This window comes from Herpailurus yagouaroundi, unplaced genomic scaffold (genome assembly GCF_014898765.1).
Source record: "Herpailurus yagouaroundi ecotype Mexico unplaced genomic scaffold, PumYag 77, whole genome shotgun sequence".
NCBI lineage: Eukaryota > Metazoa > Chordata > Mammalia > Carnivora > Felidae > Herpailurus > Herpailurus yagouaroundi.
Window position 1 is genome coordinate 58,852,932 of NW_024412388.1, and position 9,287 is coordinate 58,862,218.

The 9,287-nt window shown below is 38.5% G+C and overlaps 1 non-coding gene across 1 annotated transcript; it reads right to left on the reverse strand.

The window, feature by feature from the left end:
* Positions 1-5,868: 5,868 nt before the first annotated feature.
* Positions 5,869-5,975, reverse strand: LOC121027867 (U6 spliceosomal RNA). Its single transcript, XR_005788954.1, has one exon. It is a non-coding gene; the product is annotated as a U6 spliceosomal RNA (small nuclear RNA).
* Positions 5,976-9,287: the final 3,312 nt, after the last annotated feature.

The following is a 9,287-nucleotide window of genomic DNA, read 5'->3' on the forward strand; positions in this document are numbered from 1 at the left end:
TGCTATTATATATTAAGAATCTGAAGTCCTTAGTAACAAATTAAAGTTATTTGATTTCTTGGGGGTACTTTCAAGTCGAATATCTCATTGCCACTGCTGGTAGTTAGAAGGTTCTGGAAGCCTATCCACGTCATGGTATATTTTGGTAATGAACCCAAATGCCATGTGAGGAAATTGACAAGATTGGAGGAGAGGACAAAAAACAAAGAACAGTAGTTTTTGACCTTTGTGCAAGCATTATGTCTTCATTTTTAAAAAGTTTATTTATTTATTTTGAGAGAGAGAGAGACAGTGAGTGGGAGAGGGGCAGAGAGAGAGGGAGAGAGAGAATCCCAAGCAGACTCCACGCTATCAGCACAAAGCCCAACTCAGGGCTTGACCTCATAGCCTGAGCCAAAACCAAGAGTTGGATGCTCAACCAACTGGGCCACCCAGTTACCCCAAGAATTATGTTTTTAATATAACACTGAACCCCATCACTGACTAAATTCTAGTAGTTTTCCAAAAGGATGTTATCTGACTATCAGATTTCTATCTTTAATTTGTATCTTCAATTCCAACTTTATGTCATGGATTTCCTAGTTCTTCATATCTCATTTCTCACAAAGCTAGCCACCTTTTCAGATGTATTTAAACTCTTATGGAAGCTGAAATAATGAACCATGATACTGGAATCTCTATTGCTTCTAAAGAAAAAGACAGTGAATTTAATTCCAAGAGCAAAATGTTGCCTTTACTAGTCCCTAGAGGTCCCAGATTTAAAAGGAAAGTTCTTACAAATTCCAATTCATTTAAACTGCCTCATAGATTTTTCTCAGTGGTTTGTTTTAATGTCCTGAAAACATGTTTAGAAATCAAAAGAAAATAAAGTCACAGGGAGAAGGAAAAGAGGAAGACTTTTAGAGCCTCTCCAAGGAGCAATGGAGAAATATTTAACTGCTGAATCAATTTTAAAGCATTTTGAAATCTTCATAATATCTTGATGATAAGTGTTGAATCACTCACAGTGACTTCCATTTGCAATAAATCTTAGGAGATAAAGTGAGAAGACTGTAAAATGCATTTTAAAACCTGTTATGGAAGATACAAGTGGTGTCCATTTAGTGACATACAAAGTGTAAAAGCAAGCTTGAGATAATACTGTGAGTGCAGTTAAAATACTAATTTTGTGCCAGGCAGTGTGATATGTGCTTCAGAGGACACTAGCTAATGACATGTTTTCTTGTCCCCAAAGACCCCACAATTAAGTGGTGATAATAGAAGTGGAGGCTGGACAGTGGCCATGGTGGAAGTGAGCAGACATCTATTTGTCAAATGACAAGGTAAGGTAAGTAATCAATAATTAAAATAAATCCTGGGGTGCCTGGGTGCCTCAGTTGGTTGAGCATCCAACTTCGGCTCCGGTTGTGGTCTCATGATCTCACGATTCGTGGGTTCAAGCCCTGCATCGGGCTCTGTGCTGACAGCTCAGAGCCTGGGGCCTGCTTTGGATTCTGTGTCTCCCTCTCTCTCTGCCCCTCCCCTGCTCGCACTCTGTCTCTCTCTCTCTCTCAAAAAATAAATAAACATTAAAAAATTTTAAAACAATAATTAATATAAATCCTGTATGAGATAGTAATCCTGTATGAGATAGTAATGTTCGTTTGTTTTATTAATTCATTTATATTTACTGAGTACTTATTATATGTACTATTAGGTAGAGGGGGTACTTACTTTATCAACCTTCCTCTTAAAGATTCTAGTGGAGAAGAGAAAACAAGAATACATCCTGGTCTTAGAGTGTAATGATCTGTAGATGATGTACTGTAGGGGCACAGGTTTGTACATGTGTGAAGGGAAGGGTTAGGAGTGACAGGATATAAGGATGGAATCCTTGGCAGGGGTCGGAACATGGACTGCCTTGTGGACAAAGGACACCGGACTGTAGGTCGTATGGTGGGATGATACTGTAAAGCATGACTGCATATGTCCCCCTTTCCACCCCAATCACTCCTTTTAAGTGCAGGATTCTTCCCCATGTACTACTAGATTTGAGGCCTTTGAGAACCCCATTGCCCCTTGAAAACAGAACACAGGTACACATGATTAAATGCATATGAATATTATTGCTTTTAAGTGAAAAAAAAGCACCTCTCATGGATATATAAATTATATTTTGGGAGACTATAAGCTAGGTTAATGTGACAAATAGGTGTTTAAAATCTCTCCCTTGCACACGAGCATGTCACTGGGGGCCATGCCCAAAGAGTGAGCACAGCCACGGTGCTGCCCTGTTGGAAGAGTCATGAGGGCTAAAAGCATTCTGACAACTAATGATGTTCCTTTGGATTTCTTAGAAGCTGCTAAAAGTGCAAGATAATAAAGAAAATCTAATGTAAATTAGATGAAAATCCTGGTGATGCAGGATCTTCACGTTTTGGGATTTTTTTTGAGAACGACTTAAAATCATCTTTTCATTCCTTTAAGCTACATTGAAACTCTACCTAAGCAGTAAGAAAACCAATGCCCTGAGATACCTTCAGGTGAAATGTGCTCATCTGGAAACCAAGATCTATGAAGAAATTATACTTAGAAATAAAGTATGCAGCATTAAACCCAATCTTTCCTTGGCAAGGGAAAAAAATTTCTGTGGTAATGTTGAACTTCTAGAAGCAGAGGTAGACTGGAACAGTGAAAATGATGTAGAGAATAAATTGGCTGGAGTCCTTGCTATGGTCTGAATGTTTATGGCCTCTCAATATTTATATGTTGAAATCTTAAACCCTGAATTAATGGCATTAGAAGCTGGGGCCTTTGGGAGATGATGAGGTCATGAAGGAGGGCACTCAAATAGGATTAGTACTCTTATGAAAGAAACTCCGGAGATCTAGTGCAGTCATTCACCATGTGAGAACATAGTGAGCAGTTGGCAGTCTACAACCCAGAAGAGGGCTCTCACCAGAACCCAAGTGTGGTGGCATCCTGATCTTGGACTTTGAGGCTTCCAGAACTATAAGAAATAAATGTTTGTTGCATATAATTCACCCAGTCTCTGATATTTTGTTATAGTGGCTCAAACAATCTAAAACAGTCCTGAAAAATAAACAAGTCAAACCAGAAGTAAAAGCAGCAACAGTAGGAAACCCAGATCCCAAATGAATTTCAAAGTTCTGGTTTCCCTGCTCTAGATATATTCTCCAACCTCTAGGTAGGTAAGTGAATTAGCACAGACATAGGATGAACAAATCTTGAGCAACCTGCAGGGTAGAATTTTCAGATCTGGTTGAGCTGTGTCTTGTTTTAGATTTCCATGTTGAACCCAGTGACTACTTTACCAAGAAAGTTCTGACAAAAACTTACAAGATAAAATCAGACCTGGATAAGGCAGAACATTTTTGTTTTAAAGGCCCTGAAATAGTTGACAGCTGGGTGTAATACTGATTATAAAATTGCTAAAAAGGAAAATTGTTACAGTTAAAACAATCAGAAAAACAGAAACATGGTGTCTAGGCACTGTTAGAACAATTACTGAACAACTCTGGAGTGATTCATTTTTTTAAAAATTAACTTCTTCAGCCTATAGATAGCATCTGGAGATGAAGAGTCATTGGACGAAGGTTCAGAATTCACATTAACATTGGATTTTGAAACTAGACACTCCTGGAAAACATGGTTCCACATACTGTGTATTACTTTTCTGGGGAAGCCATAGACATACTGATAAGTTTGAGGAAGGTGAGAAAGGAGAAGAATAGGTTATAGAAAGAGGAAGGAGGAAAAGTTGGAAAATGCTGAAGTTGACCCTAATTGTAATTTTTTGACTGTGTATCTTTCATACATTTCTAGAAAAAAAGCTACCCAATCCACTGAATGCATGCAGCAGGAAGAAGCAAGTACACTATTGTGAAGCTTGAACAGGTAATGGATATGTCAGGGCACCAGGCTCAGTAGGCGGGGATTTAGTCATTGCTACAATAATTCTTATTGACAGTGTTTACAAATAACTTCTTTACGAGTGAATGGTTTTCATTTTAACTTCCTTCCTCCTTTTAAAAGTTTGCTTGTCACTCAAATGTTATCAGAAATAGAAATAAAGCTCTTACAGCACTTTCTAGGGGCTTGGGTACCAACATAGGTGATCTTTTCAGGCCCTGCACTGAGGCAGGACCTAATAGAAGCCACATTGAGGTTGGGCATGGCAGGGGAGACCGTAGTGTTGGAATGGTCACTAGACAAATAGGGATGATAATATGCTAGTGTGGTTCAGACGTTCTTAGAATCTTTTGTAACACTCCAGCAAAAGAATTTATTCTTTGTTTCTTTAGAAAAATTCCACATTTTCTTTCCAGCAACTAAAACCTGCTTCATGTAAAAACCACTTCATATGTGTATTTATGCTAACCAGCCAGACAAGCCAAGTTGAGTAAATTCATGTTCTTCTTACATTTTCACACTGCACAGTTTGAATTTTTCAGAGAATGGGGTGAGTGGGGGAAAGAGGGTACACTGGCTTTTGTGTGCTTCTTTGTGGGTTCATCCTCATATATATTAAAATCTTGTTTGTAGGCACTTTCACTTAGGCTATTGCTTATCTTCAAGATTTATGAAGCTATGTTTGTGACCAAAGGTCTGGTAACTTGGTCCAGAAGGAAATGGTGTCTATGAATCATTGTGAGGGGCCTGTGCAGAAAATCTTCATCTTCTTGCCAATAGCTATTGAAGGAGAAGAATTGTTTTCATAATATACAGGCTGGATTTTGCAGTTAAAAATTAAATGGGCTGCAACCAAGAGTCAGGTTTTATTAGTTTTTTTTTTTATTTCTCAACTAGTGTTGAGAAGCTTAGAATAGAAAGTATAAATTTCTCATTTTGAACCATAAATTTAAATTCTTGTTTTATCAGTAATACTTTCATTTCTCAACTGCTCTATTTTACTTCGCTTTGAAAGCCCTGGATTTGGTACAATCTGTTTCTCGATTGAAGTGCCGAATGTTCAAATGTATGGCAGCAGTCTGTTGGCAGGGCACTAGTAGAACATCAGCATCATCACCGGGCATGTAGGGAATGCCTTGCCTTACACACATTTGTAACGTACTGTAGGGTTTTCAATGTGTATGGAATATTTAAAATATTTTATTAAAGTTGTAAAACATAAATCCCGCACAAACAAAAATAAACCCAGTCAAAACAGGAATGGTGAACCTTCTGTGGGCTAGAAAAAGGAGATGAATTGAGGAGATAATGGTAATGCTGAACGGGTGTGAAGGTCTCTGAGGAGGGAGGATGGACTCCCCAGGAAGTATGAGTGTCTCTTTTCTCTCTCACTTCCTGCCTGGAGTCACACAAGAAGGCCACTTCTCAGTATCATGGAGTCCCCATGTCACCATGTCAGGAATGCCATAAAATAGAGTTAGGGGCAGAGGGTTTAACGGAACTCTAGTGGTACTGGGGTGGCATAGTGTGCTAATTTTTCTCCATATTCTTAAGGAGGACATCTGTTAGCTGTGAGAGGGAGAGAGAGAGAGAGAGAGAGAGAGAGAGAGAGAGAGAGACCTGATAGATCGGAGAAAGTCTCATATCCTTGTTGAGGGACACTACAGAGGAAAGAAGTGTGGACCATAAAATCAAAGACCAGGTGGGAAGTTGGCTGCCTCAGCGAATGCCAGTGTGGACTGAAGACACATCTGAGCATTGACTGGGACTGGAATCTCACTAGATGGCAGCAGAGTGTAGGACCCAGGATCTATAGGGGAGAATCAGCTACCTTCCCTTCACCTCTGAGCTCCTACTTCCCACCCTTGCTTCTTTTTATTTTTCCTTCAGTTTCTTTTCTTTCTTTTTTATTTATTTATTTTTATTGGAAAACAGACACAGGGCATATAACAGGATAAAAATATGGAAGGCCTCATGCATTTGTGTGTCATCTTTGGGCAGGGGCCAGGCGAGTCTTCTCTGTATGGTTCCAGTTTTAGTATACGTGCTGCCGAAGTAAGCATTCCTACTCCTGCTTCTTATGATGACTCTTCTTTGGGAACTTATATGCTATTTCTCTGAGAAAAGCAGAGATGACAAATTCTAAATTGGTTGAATTTAACCTGGAATGGCTGAATTTACTCTTTTTTTTTAAACTATATTTTAAAAACAGTTTATTTATTTTAAGAGAGAGCGAATGGGGTGGGGGTGAGGGCTTAAAGAGAGGGAGAGGAGAGAATCCCAACCAGACTCTGCATTGTCAGTACAGAGCCTGATGCAGGGCTTGAACTCATGAACTGTAAGATCATGACATGAGCTGAAACCAAGAGCCGGCCACTTAACCGACTGAGCCACCCAGGTGTCCCTGAATTTACTCTTAAAGTAGTAAAATTTTGTTTCCTGTTTTCAAATACAGCTCTCAGCACCACCAACTCCCAGAATACTGCAAGGTCTAATCTCTTAATAAATTCCTTTTTCTGTATCAGTCACGGCAGTTCTTTTTCTCTGATTGAACCCTATTATAGAAGTTGACGTTGGATGTGGTTCCAGAAGAAGAGAACCTTAAGGATTGGTATCATGAATTGGCTCTGGATGTTTTTTGGAATTGGTTCTTGGGTGTGATTAAATTTAAAGGCAGTGATAACCTTGTTTCCATTGGTAAAAAGAGCACTTGTTTTTCATGACATGCAGTGGCGAAATAGTACTTAAACTGTCAGCAATAGACACTTATAATCCAATCCCTATGTAAGGCAGAGGTTCCTTTCAGGGCAGTTATAGAATTTTGGGTCCTGAACAAGGCTTTGAGTGGGGAACTTAAAACTCTGAGTTTACAATTTTCTTTCCCCTAGTTGTCCAGGTCACTCAGAAGCAACCAAAACACTCTATTAAACTCCTGATTTGTTCAGGACTGAGAGGAATCCTAGAATGCCCAAACTAGGAAAGTCCCAGGCAAACCAGGAAGAGTTTATATTCACTAAAGTGTTCTATGACAGCGTTTACTTGATTGCAGAAATTAGAGCCTGCAAGGACTTGGAAGATGCAGAAATAATCATTTCAACCACGGCTCGATTCAATTCACTGTTTGGTCTGTTTGGAAGACAGGCAGATCTTGGAGAATGAAAGTGGATTACTGTAAACTTAATCTGGTAGTGAATCCAGCAGCTCTCCCTTTCCAGATGAAATTTTGTCACTGGAGAAAATCAATACACCTTCTGGCATTTGGTAATTATTGACCTGTTGAATGCTTTTTTTCTCTATACTAATTAATAAAATAGTTAACAAACCAATTTGCTTTGACTCAGCCCCTTTATTATCCTACCTCAACTATCTGTGTCAACTCTCTAGCATTTTACCATTATTAGGGTGTATTACCAAGGTTCTTCACATAAAAAACCAATTGGATACATAGAATATAGGAAGAGATTTATTATGAGGAATTAGCTCACACAATTTTGGAGGTTGAGAAGTCCCAAGATCTGCTACTTGCCAGCTGGAGACCCAGGAAAGCTGGTGGTGTGATTCTAGTCTACATCTGAAGACCTGAGAACCAGGGAGCCCACTGTGTAAATTTCATTCCAAGGACAGAAGACTGATGTCTCAACTCAGCAGGCTGCCAGGTAGGAAACACAAAAGAACAAATTTCTCATTCCTTTGCCTTTTTGTTCTATTTTGTTCTTTTGGAAGGCTGTCAATAGATCAGATGAAGCCCACACACATTGGGGAAGGCAATCTACTTTATCAAGTCCACTGACTCAAATGCTAAGCTATCCAGAATCACCCTCACAGATACACCCCATAATAAGGTTTAATCTGGGCATTCCTTGGCCCATTCAAGTTGACACATAAATTTAATTATCATACAGGGATTAGCAAATTGTTTCTCTAAAGGCCCAGACAGTAAATATTTTGGGCTTTGTGGGCCACATAGAGTCTATCCTCCTTCTCCTTTTTCTATTCAATGTGAAAACCATTCTTTGTTCCCAGACTGAACAAGATTGGACTGTAAAACCCAGATTTGGCCCATAAATTATCGTTTGTCAACACTTCTAGCTCATAGGTAAGTGACCTAGTTAATACAACCACCAATTTCCACAGATAACTGGAATCTCAGAAAAGTTTAATAACTTGCCTACGTCACACAGAGAATAAATGTATTATCTTGGATTTTAAAAAGTTCTTATAAGATTCAAAAACTATTAATCTTTTCATTGCACTGATTCTTCTCAGATTTGATCTTTTTTACTGTTTTATTGTCACAAATGAGGAGTGATCCTACGTAATAATATAACTTGTTGACAAATTACTGTTTGGAAGACTATCTAACCATTGATTCCACTAAAACGGAAATCAATTCATTTGACCAACATTTTCATTATTATGCTAATTAGTTTAACAAATATTTATTGAAGATCTACCATGTGTAAAGCACTCTGCTAGGATCTGGAGACATAGTGACAAAAATTCTTCCCCCTTTCTTTTTTGTTCAAAGATTTTTCCCTTGATCAAATTCTTGTCAGGTTCTTTTGAGATTTTTTCAACTAGGCTTTGACTTTTTGATTTTTGTGTTAATCTCTGCATTGTCCAGTTTTAGCAAGAACACTGCTGTATCAGTTTAACCAGAATCCCCCATTCTCGTTGGGGTATTCTGGGGGTATACTTGACTGGGTCCTTCATCTTGCATCATCCCTCAGGTGATGTCTGATTACCATGATCTACATTCAGCAAGAATCCCAGTAGGACAGTTTAGCCAGACTCGCCCTTATGCCTGCTATTTCCTCTTAGTAATTTTCCATTTTATTGACTCCCCTCCATCTCTCACTCCACTCCTTTGCTATAAAGTTCCATTTTCCTTGTTATATTTAGAGTTGAGTCCAATCACTCTGTCCTACTGTAAAACTCTATTGCTGTGCTCTCCAGCACTATCATGATAGTTCTCTTGAATAAATCTGCCTTACTATTCTTTAACAAATATCATGAATAAGTTTTGTTTTAAAAATGTCTGGGTATCAGGCAAATTTTCTCTGTTCTTATAGAGATTACTATCCAGCAAACAAACTTTAAGCAAATAGTTGAACAATAAAAGGAATGGAATCATGATATTACTCCAAAGAAGTCAAGTTGCTGTAGTGTTACTAGTAAATGACTTTTTTCCCAATAAGTCAACACTTAGTCAGGGGTGTGGTACATGGAAGTGAGAAGGGAGCTTGGTTAAGGGAGAGAAAGTTTAGCCATGTGATTTGTTGAACGTTACCTTACTACTACTTATTCTGTCCAGAAGTTCTCAGCTGTTTTTTTTAAATTATTTTTTTAAATTATTTTTTATTTTTTATTATTTT